Genomic DNA, 19,226 nt, shown 5'->3' with positions numbered 1-19,226 from the left:
ATGAAAAACATTTCTCTTCAAAACAAATGGAGAAGCACTGCTCTTGATCAGGTGCAAATGTGGAAACAGTTGTTTCATGATATTTTGTGCATTGCCCATATGGTTCAAAATCACATCCTTAGACACAGATCGCCTGGTGCTTGCACTGAATTTTTGAAAATGCAAGATTTCTGAATGATAAATTAACCCCCTCCCCCAAATTTTTCTTTAAAAAAACAAATTTTGCAGACAGGTTTACATGTAAAAGGCCAGGTATTCAGCCACCACAGCATTGATTAGTTTTGGATGTCTAAGCTCTGTTACACATGGCTTCCCATGGCTTCACTCTACAAAACATATCTACAACATGAAGAATACATCTACAAGAAATCTACATTTCAGGGGTTTTAAAAATCCATCTTGTATATTTCCCCTGAATTGAATCTCACAGACCCTGACCCCTTGTCATTTCCTTTGCCCAGCTTAATGGTCCAAAGTCTACTTAAATGCAGCTCAAAAATGTTAAGACTGGGTGACAGATTTACAGTTGCTATTCTCAACACAATGTGCAATTATTCACATCTTCATATCATGAAAGAATTCTGATTTTTTAGCTTTTTGAGTTCCTTAATTCGTTTTCTCAAAAATAATATCCTTTGCTCTCACAAAGTTGCTTGAATTTCACATATTTGGAGTAAAGATCTTAAATTTTTTTAATTCAGTACAAATTTCTGACATATGAACACTTCCCATGTTATGGGCTTCTTCTCACAATCTTGATGCCTGCTTCTCTGCATGATCTGCAGACCATCCTTGAATGAGCTTGATGAGATTTTCATTGAAATGTGCTGCAAGTGTTGGTGTTAGTGGACACAGAGTTTGGGCAGAGGAGTTCTGTAGTACAACTGCTGTATTTGATGCATTACTACTAGACGTGTGATTTGGATCAGGTGAAGGACTTCTCTGGCTATTTGAGCACTGAAGATTTTGAGGACTGACAGGTTCATGACCTTGCTGCCTGTCAGCAGTTACAGGCTGCTCTGTGGCTGATTGTGAAACTGGTCCTTGCTTAACTACTGGATTACTAGCCTTTGGCTGTGATGAAACAGGAGTACTGGTCAAAGGTTTGATGGGGACTGTGTTTGTCGGGGGTGTGCTTATCCTTGGAGACATACAATCATGGAGATGATGTCAGACGTTAAAGATATGGAGACTGATTGGATGCTTGGGCTTGTGTGGAGAGCTGAGCAGCTTGAGAGATCAGAGAAGTTATGTTGAAAGCAGATGGTCCAGCAGTAAGAAAGTTATGAATTATAGATGGCAGAGGCTCTGTCACAGCTGCTGTAAGAACTTCATTTATTTTGGATGTGTCCACATTAGAATTATTAAGTTGCAGAGTGGCTTGCAAAGCAGGAAGCAACTATCTAAGCAGATTTGGGTCCTGAAGTAATGGAAGTATTGGTGACTGTGGAACAGAAGAGACAGGAATTGCCGAAGCGGGTGCTGGAGGTGCAGATGTGGAGTCCAGAGGCTGAAGATGTGGAGGTTGTGCAAGAGTGTGATGCAGACTTTTCTCCAGATGTAGATTCTTTTCTTTCTTTTCTTTGAGCAAGGACAGAAGATGTTGGTGTAGGCAGTTTTAATAAAGTAGATGCTCCATTACCATCAAATGATTTCTTTGGCGGGTGATCAGACTGTAGAGTAAATGGACTAGAAGGAACAGTGCGTGGGGTAGCAGTTGGATGAACCACTGCTTTGATGGTGTGCTGTACTGGCTCAGAACTACTGTGAGTCTCTGCTCTTGGCAGTCAGTAGTCTCCGTCAATTTGTGTGTGCTCTGAGACAAAATATTCTGTGGGAGCAAACTTCTAGCATCACTGGAATGCTTGTCTTCCATTCCACTGGCAAACCCACTAGTGGCTGTTGCTTGCATCACCTCTCTTCTGTAATCTCTCTCTTTTGGGAAGCTATTAACTGCCATCTTGCTTGTTTCTTTTTGTCTCTCTTCTCTTTCAAGCCACTCTTTTGGTTTTTCCCATTGTGAAACTTCTGTTTGACAACTGTTGTAGTATTGTTTCCCAGAGGAGCTAATATGCTCAGACCAGTCATCTGCAGAATCATTAGGTGCATCTGAAGTTTTGCTTGGATTAGAAGAATGTGAATTTGAACTATAAAGAGCACTGGGGTTGTGTGAATTTTCTTGGGGAGAGTAACTGATCCCACCATCCCTCTCTCTGACTCTGTGAATATGCACATTTTTGGCCTTACTATGACCTGTGCTGTAACTGTATTTGTTTTCAAGACTATCAGATCTCCACAACATTTTGTTCGGTGGTGAAAGATCTGCGGCATCTCGCATTTTTATCATTGTAATCACCACTCCTGGGGCGACACGTTGATGAATACTTAAGTGCCCATCGCTGAGCCTCTGCTGTTTCCTCACATACAGTTGCCAACAATGCCCGAGCTGTGAGAGTGTGTCGGGGAGAGGGGAGCAGCCGCAGGAGACAGCAGGCAGGACGGGGAGCAGGCGGGCGGGGCAGGCTCGGTGCGCCCTCCTTCGCAGCACTCAGCACCTCCCAGTCACTGGCGCCAATGCTCCCGATGCTCCCGGGCCATCGCCTCTGTCCGCACCGCGCTCACACTCAGCTCAGGCCAGCAACAGCAAACAGGGGAGCGGGCCAACAAGACGCGTCCTGCTCGCCCCACGGAAAGCGCAGCTGCCTCCTCAGCCTGCTCCTCCTATGGTTCTGCCCATTCCTCCCCTCCTCTCCCCGCCTCCGCCGCCGCTGGGTCCTGCGCCTCCTTCTCCAGCTGCCACCGCTTCACCAACTTCTTTTTCATTTCTAGTTTTGTTGATTTGATTCTTCTCTCCTTTTTTTCTTGGTGAGTCTAGCTAAAGGTTTGTCAATTTTGTTTATCTTCTCAAAGAACCAGCTTTTAGCTTTATTAATCTTTACTATTGTTTCCTTCATTTCTTTTTCAATTATCTCTGTTCTGACATTTATTATTTCTTTCCTTCTGCTAATTTGGGGGGGGGGGCGTGTTCTCCTTTTTCCATTTGTTTTAGGTGTAAAGTTAGCTTGTCTATTCAAGGTATTTCTTGTTTCTTGAGGTTTTGCTATAAACTTCCCTCTTAGAACTGCTTTTGCTCCTTTCCATAAGATTTGAGTTGTCGTGTTTTCATTCTTATTTGGTTCTAGGAATTTTTAAATTTCCTATTGATTTCGTCAGTAATCTGTTCATATTTAGAAATGCATTGTTTAACCCCCATGTGTTTGTGTTTTTTACAGTTTTGTTCTTGTAACTGATGTCTAATCTCACAGGTCAGAAAAGATGCTTGATATGATTTCAATTTTCTTAAATTCACTGAGGTCTGATTTGTGACCCAAGATGTGGTCTATCCTGAGAATATTCCACGTGCTCTTGAGAAAAGGTATATTCTTCTGCATTTGGATAGAATGTCCTAAGATGTCAATAAGAGCCATCTTGTCTAATGTATCATTTAAGACTTGTGTTTCCTTATTAATTTTCTGTTTTGATGACCTGTCCATTGGTGTAAGTGGGGCGTTAAAATCTCCTACTATCATTGTGTTACTGTCAGTTTCTCCTTTTATGTCTGTTAGTGTTTGTCTTATGTATTGAGGTGCTCCTGTGTTGGGTGCATAGATATTTACAATTGTTGTGTCTTCCTCTTGGACTGATCCCTAGATCATTATGTAGTGTCCTTCCTTATCTCTTGTAATAGTCTTTCCTTTAAGGTCTACGTTATCTGATATGAGGATTATTACTCCAGCTTTCTTTGCTTTCCATTTGCATGAAATATATTTTTCCATCCTCTCACTATCAGTCTATATGTTTCTTTAGGTTGGAAGTGGGTTTCTTGTAGACAGCATATATATGGGTCTTGTTTTTGTATCCTTTCAGCCAGGTTGTGTCTTTTGGTTGGAGCATTTAACCCGTTTACATTTGAAGTAATTTTTGATATATATGTTCCTATTGCCATTTTCTTAATTGTTTGGAGTTTGTTTTTGTAGATTTTTTTCTTCTCCTGAGTATATACGTGCCTTTACCATTTGCTGTAAAGTATAGTATATTTACTATATATATATAGTATATATATACTATATATATATATAGTATTTCCTGACTATATACGTGCCTTTACCATTTGCTGTAAAGCTGGTTTTGTGGTACTGCGTTCTCTTAACTTTTGTTTGTCTGTAAAACTTTTGATTTCTCCATCAATTTTGAATGAGATCCTTGCCAGGTAGAGCAATCTTAGCTGTAGATTTTCCCCTTTTAGTGCTTTAAATATATCCTGCCATCCCCTTCTGGTCTGCAGAGTTTCTGTTGAAAGATCAGCTGTTAAACCTATGGGGTTTCCCTTACATGTTACTTGCTGCTTTTCCCTTTCTACTTTTAATATTCTTTGTTTTCAGTCATTGTTAGTTTGAACAGTATGTCTCTTGGCTTGTTTCTCTTTCGGTTTATCCTGCATGGGACTCTTTGCACCTCTTGGACTTCATTGACTATTTCCTTTTCCATGTTGGGGAAATTTTCAACTCTAATCTCTTCAAAAATTTTCTCATACCCTTTCCTTTTCTCTTCTTCTTCTGGGACCCCTGTAATTTCGAATGTTGGTGCATTTAATATTGCCCCAGAGGTCTCTGAGGCTATTCTCAGTTGTTTTCATTCCTCTTACTTTACTCTGCTCTTCAGAAGATATTTCCACCATTTTATCTTCTAGCTCACTGATCTGTTCTTCTGCTTCAGATATTCTGCTATTAATTCCTTCTCAGGTATTTTTAATTTCAGTAATTATGTTGTTAGTCTCTGTGTATCTATTCTTTAAATCTTCCAGATCTTTGTTCATTGATTCTTGCATTTTCTCCATACTGTTTTCAAGGTTTTGATCCTCTTTACTGTCGTTATTCTGAATTCCTTTTCAGGTAGTTTGCCTATTTCTTCTTCATTTATTTGGACTTGTGTGTTTCTAGTTTGTTCCTTCATTTGTGCAGTATTCCCCTGCCTTTTCATTACTTTTTTAAACTTATTATGTTTGTGGTCTCCTTTTCCCAGACTTCAAGGTTGAATTCTTTCTTCCTTTAGGTCTCTACCCTTACAAGTTTGGTTCGGCAGTTTGTGTAAGCTTCATGTAGGGTGAGATTTGTGCTGAGTTTTCCCATTGATGGGGGGCTGAGTGAGGAGGCAATTCTGTCTGCTGATGATTGGGTTTGGATTTTTGTCTGTTTGCTGTTTGGATGAGGCGCCCTACACAGGGTGCTACTGGTGGTTGAGTGATGCCAGGTCTTGTGCACAAGTGGTTGCCTTTGTGGGAGTTCTCGCTCTTTGAAACTCCCAAGGGTTAGGAGTTCTCTGGTAGTCTAGGGTCTTAGAGTCAGCACTCCCACTCCACAGGCTCAGGGCTTGATCTCTGGCCAGGAATGGAGATTCCACGGGTGGTTTGTTATGGTATTAAGTGGGGTTCAAACAAATACCCCCAAAGGTGAAACCAAAGATGAACACCAGACAAATGGTAGTTACAAAATCATGCACATAATAATTAAAATAATGGAATATATGCACATACATATGCACCCATAAGCAAAATCAAAATAGTCCAACAACAATAAAGTACAATAGATAGACCCGGCAAACAAAGGAAACCAAAAATGATATCCACCAGTTAAGAACAAAACTAACTAAAACACAAACCAGAAAACAAAACTCAAGCAATGTGCCACCTTTGGAATAAAACAATGAAACCAAAACTAACAAATATGGCGAGGAAAAGAAAGAAAGGATAGAAATGCAAGGTTAAATAGAGGTAGACAAAGAAGACTTGTATATATTAAAGATTAGCTGCAAGGGGGGAAGAAAAGTAGGAAAAGCAAACAAAGGAATTAATGTAGAAAAAATAATAATGGGTTTAAAAATTAAAAAATTATAATTTAAAATAAAAACAAAAGGAAAACTCCAGGGAACTGCAAAACACCAATGTAGAGACAGAGGTTTATAATAGCAATCAAAAATGTGATTAAAAAAAAACTCAAAAGCTTAATTAGATTTCATAGTGCTAATAAAAGTGACAGCTACAACAGAGGGAGAAGAAAAAAGAAAAAAAAAAAATCCTAAAGAAACTATAGAACAAGTAAATATATAAGAATAGTACATGGTTTTCCTGAGTCTGCTGTCAGCGTCCTTTCCCTCCCTGGGAGTCACAGTCCACCTTGCCTCCCTAGAATGCCCTCCAACACTGTACTAGCCTCTGGACCTGCTGTGGGGGCAGTTCAGACTCAAACTCCTGTGTGTTCTTGCCTCCAATGTCCACAGCTGTCAGAGCTAGTGCGTTTTCTTTTGTGGGGGCTCTCAATTACTTTTATATATTCCATAGACTCAGAATCTGCCTAGTTGATCTTGTGGATTTAATTGGCTGCTTGTACAGCTGGTGGGAAGGTTTTGGGTCTTCTTCCTTAGCCACCCTGACCCTAGGTTTCATTGTGGTTTTATTTCCACACCTGCTTGTGGGTCGTCCACTGGGGTTTGCTCCTGAGGCTGCCCTGGAGACCTTGGGTCTTCCCCAGTGAGAGCCAGATGTGGAGGTGGTGCAGCTACCTGGGTCATAGGGGTTCTGGTCATAGGTACTCGTGGGAGTTGGTGGCTAGGGAAGCAGGAAATATAGTGCTCTAGAAGGGTGTGGCAACCCACTCCAGTATTCTTGCCTGGAGAACACCACTGACAGAGATGCCTGGCCAGCCACAGTCGACAGGGTCACAGAGAGTTGAACATGATGAAGCAGCCCTGTTTTGCATTAATGCAAGACTTTTTTTTCCTGTAGCAGCCCTGCTTCAGGAAGGTTGACAGTGACGGTGGCACAGCTGCTGGGGTCGTGGGGACCCTGATGCTGCCAAGTGTGCAGGGACATGGGCTGCCTCAGCCACAGGAGTTATGGCCCTATCAGAGTCTTTTTTTGAGCCTCTGGTAGCTGGTGATCAGAAGGCTCTTTGGCTAGTTTTCCTCTGCAGCTCTGCTCGTTCAAGCACTTAGAGGGCTCCCTTGCTTGGGGTCCTTCTCTGTTCTGTGCATCAGGCACTTAAAGGGGCACCTTGAGTGGGGTCTTTCTCTGTTGCTCCATGCATCAGGCCCTTGATGGGCCAGACTGTCCACCGCTGAGCTGCGAATGCTGGCATGTGGGGAGATAGAGGCTGTGGTGATGGCTCCATACCCCCATATGGTATGACTCAGCAGTATCACCTGGCTTCCATGGCTGCCTGGCTTTCCTCCACAGGCATTTCCCACCACAGTCTTCCTCCCTCACATCCCGTCAGTCCATCTCTTCACAGTCAACAGCAGCCCTCACCCTGGGATTGCTCCACAATCCCTACACTCCAGTTCCCAGCCACTGTGCCTTCTAGGGGACCTGCATCCCTGTCTGGGGTATGTATGGCTGCGGCAAGGACTGTCTGACTCTCATTCCATTTATGTTGCCACAGATCAGCTGTTTTACTCTCAGCCTCAAATGTTTCTCCTCTGACCCAGACAGTTGCCCTGACTTGGAGATCCGACCCCTGCTTCAGTTCCCCCACCTGCCAAGGGCAGGTCCAGTCCTACTAATACTCCTGTTCCCCCCCACCCCCCAGTTCCTTGTCCTACCAAGTTTTGCATGGTTCTACATATTCTTTTCTGGTGGTCAGGTACACCTGTCCACTCTCAGCTGGTGTTCTTCAAGCACTTCTGTGTCTGAAGGTGTATTCCTGATGTATCCATGGAAAGAGATGTACTCCATGTCCGCCTACTGTGCTGCTGTCTTATCCATCACAATTGCATGTTAATCTGTAATTGCTGAGTTCAGTCACTCAGTTGTGTCTAACCCTTTGGCCCATGGACTGTAACCCACCAGGGTCCTCTGACCGTGGGATTAACCCAGCAAGAATAGTGGAGTGGGTTGCCATTTCTTTTTCTGGGTAATCTTTCTGACCCAGGGATTGAGCCCATGTCTTCTGCAACTCTGGCATTGGCATGTGAATTCTTTACCACAGAACCACCTGGGAAGCCCTAATCTATAATTACCTCAATTTTAAAAAGGTTGAAAGTGAAAAAGTGAAAGTGAAAGTTGCTTGGTCATGTCTGACTCTTTACAACCCCATGGACTATACAGTCCATGGAATTCTCCATGCCAGAGTACTGGAGTGGGTAGCCTTTTACTTCTCCAGGGGATCTTCACAACCCAGCTCTCCCACATTGCAGGCAGATTCTTTACCAGCTGAGCCACAGTTTGGTTTAAAAAATAAAAGCTTATCATTGTAAATCATTATACTAAAAGTTTTAGTGAATAATGCCACTCAAAGATGAATGTGATTCAGTTCTTAATTTCAAGCAGTTTATAATGTATTACCTATGGTGAGTAAGAAGGGAGCTAGCCTTCATTCTACATGAATGAATTTTTAGCATTGCATGAGAGTTCTCCTTATGTGATTCCAAAATACCTTCCTATCCTCTTCTATTCCCAAGTTTCCCAATGCCTCCTACCTTCCAGTCTTTTCCATTTCCCAAATATTCCAAGCATTCTTAAAACCCCATGCATATGCTCTTGTGGTTCTATTGAGAAGAAACACGTTTTTTTCCCTTTCTCTATTAAAATAGTTTCATCCTTTATTGCCTTTTTAAATGCCACAGCTCATTTGAAGATCTCACTGATAGTCTGAATCACCAAGTCTTTATTCTACATTCTCATAATAGTTCATCTTTTTGCTTTGTATCTCATTTTATACATTATTTAAGATTTGATCAAGCAGCTTCCATCCCTGGATCAGGAAGATCCCCTGGAGGAGAGCATGGCAACCTACTCCAGTATTCTTGCCTGGAGGATCCCATGGACAGAGGAGCCTGGCTAGCTACAGTCTATGTGGTCACAAAGAGTCAAGAACTTATCATGCATATATTCAATATTTGATTAAACAGCCTAAATTCCCTCTCTCTTACCACATGCAACTATTACAAACCCCTTGAAAAAATAACTGAATCATATTCATTTCTGAGAGTTACTATCCTCTATGGTTCCTAATACAGTACTTTGCATGAATTTTAATATTCAATGAAATTTATTTCTTGCTTGCCATTGCCAAACATTGTTCTTAATGCTTTCCATACATCAAATAACTTAATTCATAACAAGGAAGTTCTTATTATCTCTATTTTACAAGTAATGGGACTGAGGCACAGAAAGTTTAAGTCTTTGTCCGAGGTCACAGGTTCCATATGTAGTGTGATTGAGTTTGTACTCTTCAGCCTCTTGTAACATTGCCTCTAGTATTGCCTTCAGTTGCCTTCAATGATTGACAGTCTAATACAACTTATGGAAAACTCTCTGAAAATAGATTATTTCAGCTTGTTTCCTAGAAAACTAATATTATTGATTGCTAGTTATGTATCAGGCACAGTGACAGATGCTTTCACACAAATTAGCTTGTGGAATACCGGTGTCCCCATTTTATAAAAGTCACAAGTAAAACCTAGAGATATTAAAGAATTTAACCCATATTGTCCAGTGGGTAAGTATTAGAGGTTTTCTTCTGTTTGCTTTCATTAAGTCAAGCTACAAGTTGGAATTACACAATTGTTTATGAAATATGACAGAACAAATTAAATGAGCTCTTTTTGATAAAGCAATTGAGCCCAGAGTAACAATGGCATCTTGGAAACCTGCCCTCCATTTGCATCTAGAAATTCTGTTATCTGAATCTGTTATTTGACCTAGCTCTGTCTTACACAAAATTTTCTTTCTGAATACTTTCAAGTTCTTGGTGTTCATATGAGTTGCTGTGAGGTATCTTGTTATGAGTTTTGGGGTTTATAAAATGTTTAGAAAAATAATTACACAATGAAGCTGATTTCCTCTGTCAATGAATTTGCTTAAGATGTTAAATGGATTTTAATTCAATTTTCACTTGATGCAGAATCCCTTCCCCTCCTATTCCCTCCTGCCTTCGCCTATCATGTGCCTAGGACTTGTTAGACATTTGAAAAATCCAAAGAACTGTTCACTGGGTTTCTATTCTTGAGGATTTTTTAATTCCATTGATTGAACCTTATTTCAACCATTAAACAAATAAGTATTTCACAGTTGAATTTTCTAATTTTTATTTCTAATAGTTGTCTTTTCTAATGTAATTCAATGTATATAATTTGTGTAATATATATGTATAATTATAAACATTATATATGAACATATAAAATAAATAAATATATATATATAATATATGTATTCATCTCAAGGTTCCTCAAGTTTTTTTAAATGTGTGAAAACTATTAAATTAAAATGGAGCTATACAACTTCAGGCTCACTATACAAAATTGTTCTCTTTTCCTATAAGAATTTCAGTAACAAGCATAGCTTTAATAGCAATATACTCTATAAGTATAATTTTTATTACAAGTTAAAGATAATGAATTAGTAGATTAAAACTGGCAAACGACAGATATAAAATTTCCCTCCTTTGATCTTTAATCCACATATTCAGTAACTGCTGTTTTTTCTATCACTTTTGGCCTTTACTTTGTAATTTTGCTTCTATTAAAGTTCAAAATCTCCCAAGCTAAACAAGAGAACAAAAGAACAATGATTAAAAAAAAAAAAAAGCACAAGATGAAAGGGTAGAGATCTTGAGAGCAAAGCAGCAGCACTGCTTTCTCATTTGCAAAGGAATGATGTCCAGTCATGATTGGCAGCATCACCAACTGGGATCCACTTGATGTAGATTTTGTTCCTTAATTAATTTGTATTTAAATCACATAATGAACACACAGAAATAAGTGTATAATCAAAAGCTTTTTCATGTGTGCCACACGTAAATGTGTTATTTGTCCATTGAAATGACAGGAAAGATCAAAAGAGTCAGCCAAGGCTTCATGAGAATGTGGAATTTTGAGCTGGGCCATGAGATGAAAAGATGAAATATTCTGTGAAATGTATAGATGAGATGAACAGTATCTCAGTGGGAAACAATACTTATGAGAAGGGTTTGGAGAGAAGAAGTTACCCTAGAATGTGTTTGGTACTGAACTGATTCAGCCAGTATAGCCATTAACAATTACCAGAATTTTATATGGAAATAAGTAACCATCAATAGGTAACATCTATTAGACATTAGTAAGGTCCTCATGAGCCTCTCCACAATCTATCAATTTCCAGTAAAAATAACTGTCAGGCAGAATGTATCTACACCTCCAAACCACCATGAGCAAGCAGACAAATAAATCAATAGAAATCTGTTTTTGAGGTTGAGTCCCAGTTCTGTCTTTTTAGGTGCTCTGAACTTAACAGACATGAAAGGTTCACTGGAGTCAAAACCTATAATATTCCAAAGGCGGGGTCAGCGGACCTTGTGTTTAGCATTAGGCACCTGGACCTTTCTGAATAGAAGTTGCCCAGAAGCAATGTTTTGGAATCAAGCCATAGCCACCATACTACAGGGCACAGACTACTGGCCAATTGGACTTTCATACTCCATATTTCTGGTTAATCCACATGTCTTCAACATAATTTCACCAGCAAAAACTAATTTCTAACCTTCATTTTGCTAATTAACCAAGCATCTACTGTTGATTAGAGATAAAAATAGTTTAAAAGCCCATAGGAACTCTCTCCTTTAAGAGGGCCCCTTTTATTAAATGCCGAAGCAACATCCTTGGGGTGTGTATTCCCCCCTTGGGCAACTCACCAGTGCCAGTGTGAATCAAAGCTAATTAACACACTTTTTCATACCATACTGTCTCAGATGAGGGGTTTAAAAAGCAAATCAGCATTGACATAGCAGATGGAAACAGCAATAAGTCCTTCAGCGAAAGAAGCAATTTGCAGTTAGCAAAAGTCTGTCCCTCTGTCCACCCAAGTAACCTTCACACCATTCTCCCTGCACATTCAACACCCTTCTCCCAAGGAAAACTATTCAAAGTTCCATCCAGTTACTGCAGCCAGTTCAAATTCAGGACCCCTGAGTGATGAGCAGCTTCTCCATCTAGTCCATAGTGACTCCTCAAGCCTAGAAAATGCAACACCTAGAAAGAAGTTAGATATGTATCTACATCATTCCCAGGGGACATACAATACACAATGAGGACAAAATTCTGGCCTGAGCACATCACTTCCTTATAACACTATGCAAACAGGTGGACAGTGCTGACAAAACATGGTCCATTGGAGAAGCGAACGGCAAACCACTTCAGTATTCTTGCCTTGAGAACCCCGTGAACAGTATCAAAAGACAAAAAGACAGGACACTGAAAGATGAACTCCCCAAATTGGTAGGTGCCCAATATGCTACTGGAGATCAGTGGAGAAATAACTCCAGAAAGAATGAACGGATGGAGTCAAGGCAAAAACAAGATCCAGTTGTGAATGTGACTAGTGATGGAAGGAAAGTCCAATGCTGTAAAGAGTAATATTGCATAGGAACCTGGAATGCCAGGTCCACGAATCAAGGCAAATTGAAAGTGGTCAAACAGGAGGGGGCAAGAATAAACATCAACATTTTAGGAATCAGTGAACTAAAGTGGACGGGAATGGGTGAATTTAATTCAGATGACCATTATATCTACTACTGTGGGTAAGAATCCTTTAGAAGAAATGGAGTAGCCATCATAGTCAGAGAGAGTCCAAAATGCAATACTTGGATGCAGTCTCAAAAACGACAGAAAGATGAATGTTCATTTCCAAGAAAAACCATTCAATATCACAGTAATCCAAGTCTATACCCTGACCAGTAATGCTGAACAAGCTGAAGTTCAATGGTTCTTTGAAGATCTACAAGACCTCCTAGAACTAACACCCAAAAAGAGATGTCCTTTTTATTATAGGGGACTGGAATGCAAAAGTAGAAAGTCAAGAAACATCTGTAGTAACAGGCAAATTTGGCCTTGGAGTACAGAATGAAGCAGGGCAAAGGCTAATAGAGTTTTGCAAAGAGAACACACTGGTCATAGCAAACACCCTCTTCCAACAACACAAGAGAAGAATCTACACCTGAACATCACCAGATGGTCAATACCAAAATCAGACTGATTATATTCTCTGCAGCCAAAGGTGGACAAGTTCTATATAGTCAGAAAAAACAAGACTGAGACCTGACTATAGCACAGACCATGAACTCCTTATTGCTACATTCAGACTGAAATTGAAGAAAGTGGGGAAAACCATTAGGCCATTCAGGTATGACCTAAATCAACTCCCTTATGATTATACAGTGGAAGTGACAAATAAACTCAAGGGATTAGATCTGATAGACAGAGTGCTTAAAGAACTATGGATGGAGGTTTGTGACACTGTACAGGAGGCAGGGATCAAGAACATCCCCAAGGAAAAGAAATGCGAAAGGGAAAAATGGTTGTCTGAGGAGGCATTACAAGTAGCTGTGAGTAGAAGAGAAGTGAAAGGCAAAGGAGAAAAGAAAGGAAATACTCTGAATGCAGAGTTCCAATGAATAGCAAGGCGAGGTAAGAAAGCCTTCTTCAGCGATCAGTGAAAAGAAATAGAGGAAAACAATAGTATGGGGAAGGCTAGAGATCTCTTAAAAAAAATTAGAGATACCAAAAGAACATTTCATGCAAAGATGGGCACAATAAAGGACAGAAATTATATGGACCTAACAGAAGCAGAAGATATTAAGAAAAGGTGGCAAAAATACACAGAAAAACTATACAAAAAGATCTTCACAACCCAGATAATCAGGATGGTGTGATCACTCACCTAGAGCCAGACATCCTGGAATGTGAAGTCAAGTGGGCCTTACTAAGAACAAAACAAGTGGAGGTGATGGAATTCCAGTTGAGCTATTTCAAATCCTGAAAGATGATGCTGTGAAAGTGCTGCACTCAAAATGCCAGCAAATTTGGATAACTCAGCAGTGGCCACAGGACTTGAAAAAGTCAGTTTTCATTCCAATCCTGAAGAAAGGCAATGCCAAAGAATGCTCAAACTACCACACAATAACACTCATCTCACACACTGGAAAAGTAATACTCAAAATTCTCCAAGCCAGGCTTCAGCAGTACATGAACCATGAACTTGCAGATGTTCAAGCTGGATTTAGAAAAGGGAGAGGAATCAGAGATCAAATTGCCAATGTCTGTTGGATCATCGAAAAAGCAAGAGAGTTCCAGAAAAGCATCTGCTTCTGCTTTACTGACTATACTAAAGCCTTTGACTGTAGACCACAACAAACTCTAGAAAATTCTTAAAGACATGGGGATACAGACCATTTGACCTGCATCTTGAGAAATCTATATGCAGGTCAGGAAGCAATAGTTAGAACTCGACATGGAACAACAAATAGGGAAAGGAGTACATGAAGGCTGTATATTGTCACACTGCTTATTTAAATAAACTTTTATGCAGAGTACATCATGAGAAATGCTGGGCTGGATGAAGCATAAGCTGGAATCAAAATTGCCTGGAGAACTATCAATAATCTCATGTATGCAGATGACACCACCCTTATGGCTGAAAGCGAAGAAGAACTAAAAAGCCCCTTGATGAAATTAAAGAGGAGAGTGAAAAAGTTGGCCTGAAACTCAACATTCAGAAAACTAAGATCATGGCATCTGGTCCCATCACTTCATGGCCAATAGACGGAGAAACAGTGGAAACAGTGACACACTTTATTTTGGGGGGCTCCAAAATCACTGCAGATGGTGACTGCAGCCATGAAATTAAAAGACACTTGCTCCTTGGAAGAAAAGCTATGACCCACCTAGACAGTATTTTAAAAGTCAGAGACATTACTTTGTCAACAAAGGTCCGTCTAGTTAAGGCTATGGTTTTTCCAGTAGTCATGTGTGGTTGTGAGAGTTGGACCATACAGAAAGCTGAGCACCAAAGAATTGATGCTTTTGAACTGTGGTGTTGGAGAAGACTCCTGAGAGTCCCTTGGACTGCATGAAGATCCAACCAGTCCATCCTAAAGGAAAGCAATCCTGAATATTCATTGGAAGGACTGATGCTATAGCTGAAACTCCAATACTTTGGCCACCTGATGCAAAGAACTGACTCATTTGAAAAGACCCTGATTCTGGGAAAGTTTGAAGGCAGGAGGAGAAGGGGATGACAGAGGATGAGATGGTAGGATGACATCACCGACTCGATGGACATGAGTTTGAGTAAATTCTAGGAGTTGGTGATGGACAGGGAGGCCTGGGATGCTGAATTTCCATGGGGTTGCAAAGAGTCAGACATGACTGAGCGACTGAACTGAAATGAGCTGAACAGTGTCAGAAGCTCATAGGAAAGCATATCTTCAAATTAAGAAGTTGGGGTACTCTAGGTCTTTGAGATCACTACAAGTGGCTACCTGAGCTGAGGGAGTGTAAACTGCCTACATGTAAACTCTGGAGCATTGCTTGGTAAGATCAGGAATGGCGCGTTCTTGTCTCTTCAGCCCCTTAGTCATTCTGTTAGTTGTGGAAACTTCTAATTGCCTGCATTAAGATGTTTTATTTCTCCAAAGAAGACATACAGATGGCTAATAAACACATGAAAAGATGCTCAACATCACTCATTATTAGAGAAATGCAAATCAAAACCACACTGAGGTACCATTACACGCCAGTCAGGATGGCTGCTATCCAAAAGTCTACAAGCAATAAATGCTGGAGAGGGTGTGGAGAAAAGGGAACCCTCTTACACTGTTGGTGGGAATGCAAGCTAGTACAGCCACTATGGAAAACAGTGTGGAGATTTCTTAAAAAACTGGAAATAGAACTGCCATATGACCCAGCAATCCCACTTCTGGGCATACACACCAAGGAAACCAGATCTGAAAGAGACACATGCACCCCAATGTTCATTGCAGCACTGTTTATAATAGCCAGGACATGGAAGCAACCTAGATGCCCATCAGCAGACGAATGGATAAGGAAGCTGTGGTACATATACACCATGGAATATTACTCAGCCATTAAAAAGAATTCATTTGAATCAGTTCTAATGAGATGGATGAAACTGGAGCCCATTATACAGAGTGAAGTAAGCCAGAAAGATAAAGAACGTTACAGCATACTAACACATATATATGGAATTTAGAAAGATGGTAATGATAACCCTATATGCAAAACAGAAAAAGAGACACAGATGTACAGAACAGACTTTTGGACTCTGTGGGAGAAGGCGAAGGTGGGATGTTTCAAGAGAACAGCATCGAAACATGTATATTATCTATGGTGAAACAGGTCACCAGCCCAGGTTGGATGCATGAGACAAGTGCTCTGGCCTGGTGCACTGGGAAGACCCAGAGGGATCGGGTGGAGAGGGAGCTGGGAGGGGGGATCGGGATGGGGAATACATGTAACTCCATGGCTGATTCATGTCAATGTATGACAAAACCCACTACAATATTGTAAATAATTAGCCTCCAACTAAAAAGAAAAAAGAAAAAAAAATGTTTTATTCTTGGAATTTTGAGTTTTATTTTCCTAACCAAACCCAAAGTGTTCCATCATATTTCATCAAACCTAAGTCATCATCAAATATAAGACCCACCATCAATTTTTTCAACACAGAAAAAGGAAGACTATGTTTTCAACACACACAAAAAAGATAAACTATGATATGTCATTGTCAAAACATTCTGATTTCAGAGATATTTGAATGTTAAAATGTGCCTGTTAGAATCATATGGAAAGAGTTAATTCATTTGAAATTGTTTGTTGTGCATGAGGTGAAGTAGGATAACGTTTCATATTTTTCCACATGAATACTACTGTCTGAGCACCATTTATTATGTGGGTTTCCCTGGTGGCTTAGCTGGTAAAGAATCCACCTGCAGTGTGGGAGAGCTGGGTTCAATCCATGGGTTGGGACGATCCCCTGGAGAAAGGATCGGCTACCCACTCCAGTATTCTGGCCTGGAGAATCCCATGGACTGTATAATCCATGAGATCACAAAGAGTCATACACAACTGAGTGACTTTCACTTTCATTTATTTCCAATTATAAATAGTAATAAATTTCATCTCCCCTGACCAGTAGTACTACCTCTTTCAAATATCAAGTACTTGTATGTTGTGAATATGATCCTGGGCTCTCTAGTTTGTTCCACTGGCTGTCTCTTTCCACACCAACATCAAGCTGTCTTAGTTACTATATTGCCCCCCCCCCCAAAAGTTTGATATCTAGTAAGCAAATCTTCCCAACTTGCTCCTCCTTAGGGTGAGTTTGGCCTATTGCAGGCTGTATACATTTTAGACTCAGCTTGCCAAGTTACATGCAAAGCATTAAGGGGATCTTGATTTCAATGGCATTGAGTCTCTAAATGAATTGGCCTGGGCAGTGTTTAGCCTTCCAATTTGTGAATATCATGCATATCTATCCATTTTTATAGTATCCTTCCAATAAAAATATTTTACAATTATTTAAATAATCTTAGAAGCCTGCTACATATTTTGTTGGATTTATTTCAAAGTATATTTTTGACAGTTTGTGAATGATATCTTTGTACAATTCAATTCATGTGTATTGTATTTGCAAACTCTTTTAAAACTTTCTGTGAATAATGGCAGTTGTGTTTCTTCCTTTTAATAATTATACTTTTTATTTCTTTTTCTCATCTTATTGAACTCACTGGAATGTTGAGTTAAGTTTTAGGTGGAAGTGGTAATAGCAAACATGCTTGTCCTTTTCTTGATCACAAAGGGAAAGAACTTAATACCTCACCATTAAGTGTGATGTTCAGTTCAGTTCAATTCAGTTCAGTTCAGAGATGGACTCCATGAATCGCAGCAGCCAGGCCTCCCTGTCCATCATCAACTCCCGGAGTTTACTCAAACTCATGTCCATCAAGTCAGTGATGCCATCTAGCCATCTCATCCTCTGTCATCCCCTTCTCCTCCTGCCTCCAATCCCTCCCAGCATCAGAGTCTTTTCCAATGAGTCATCTCCTCACATAAGGTGGCCAAAGGATTGGAGTTTCAGCTTCAGCATCAATCCTTCCAATGAACACCCTGGACTGATCTCCTTTAGGATGGACTGGTTGGATCTTCTTGCAGTCCAAGGGACTCAAGAGTCTTCTCCAACACCACAGTTCAAAAGCATCGATTTTTCTGTGCTCAGCTTTCTTCACAGTCCAACTCTCACATCCATACATGACCACTGGAAAAACCATAGCCTTGACTAGACAGACCTTTGTTGGCAAAGTAATGTCTCTGCTTTTTAATATGCTATCTAGGTTGGTCATAACTTTCCTTCCAAGGAGTAAGCATCTTTTAATTTCTTGGCTGCAGTCACCATCTGCAGTGATTTTGGAGCCCAAAAAAATCAAGTCTGACACTGTTTCCACTGTTTATAGATATAGTTATTTTGGAGAATAAGAATGCTACGTTCTCGTCTATTCCTAGTTTACAAAGAGATTTTTGTCAAAGAGACAATTTTACCAAATGTTTTATTATGTGATGACAAATCTCCAAGGGCCTTTCAGCCTGCAATATCTTTCTCATCACCAGCCACTGATACAACACATCATCATTTTTTGTTATGACAAAACACCATTTCTAGGTACCTATTTTTGAATTTGTTAAGGTAAAGGCTAAATTCTTTTAACAAAGATATCCCTGGATACACAGTTGAAATGAAATGGCTTTTTTCTTTCTTACATAGCAGTCTGTGAGTCCACTCTCACAGGGATGCTCCGTTCTATGTCATTGTTCACTTGGAGGCACTAGTAGTAAAGAATCTGCCTCTCAATACAGGAGACACAAGAGATGTGGGTTTGATCCCTGGGTCTGAAAGAACCCATGAAGAAGGAAATGGTAACCACTCCAGTATTCTTGTCTGGAAAATTCCATGGAACGAAGATCCTGGCAGGCCACAGTCATGGGTCACAAAGAGTTGGACACGAGTGAACACACACACACAATATTTTACTTCCTAAGGAAGAGAAAAAGTGTAGTAGTGCTTTGAGTAATTCCAACACACACAAAAAAACACTGCTTAAAATGTTCATACAGAATGTGCTAGACTGCACTGCCTGTCCCTTCAAAGACTCTTCTTCCTTGTTCCCTCACACATGGCTACCCAGCTAAAGATGACAGTTCTGAACCTCCTTTGCAGCCAGGTATGACCATGTGACTCAACAGGTCAATGGGAAGTGAGAAAGGAAAGTGGACAACTTCCAGATATCTCCTTTTGATAGACAAGTTGCCTTTCCAGGACTTAATTCTTTCCTGCAAACTGGAAGGCAGACATGCTAGCAATCCAA

General features: G+C 40.3%; 1 pseudogene; it reads right to left on the bottom strand.

Moving 5' to 3' along the window:
- Nucleotides 1-563: 563 nt before the first annotated feature.
- Nucleotides 564-2,353, bottom strand: LOC122452917 (annotated as a pseudogene).
- Between the last annotated feature and the right edge of the window lie 16,873 nt (nt 2,354-19,226).

This window comes from Cervus canadensis, chromosome 1 (genome assembly GCF_019320065.1).
Source record: "Cervus canadensis isolate Bull #8, Minnesota chromosome 1, ASM1932006v1, whole genome shotgun sequence".
In the NCBI taxonomy this organism is placed as follows: domain Eukaryota; kingdom Metazoa; phylum Chordata; class Mammalia; order Artiodactyla; family Cervidae; genus Cervus; species Cervus canadensis.
The sequence above is the reverse complement of the archived record's forward strand: the minus strand, read 5'-3'. Positions and strand labels throughout refer to the sequence as shown.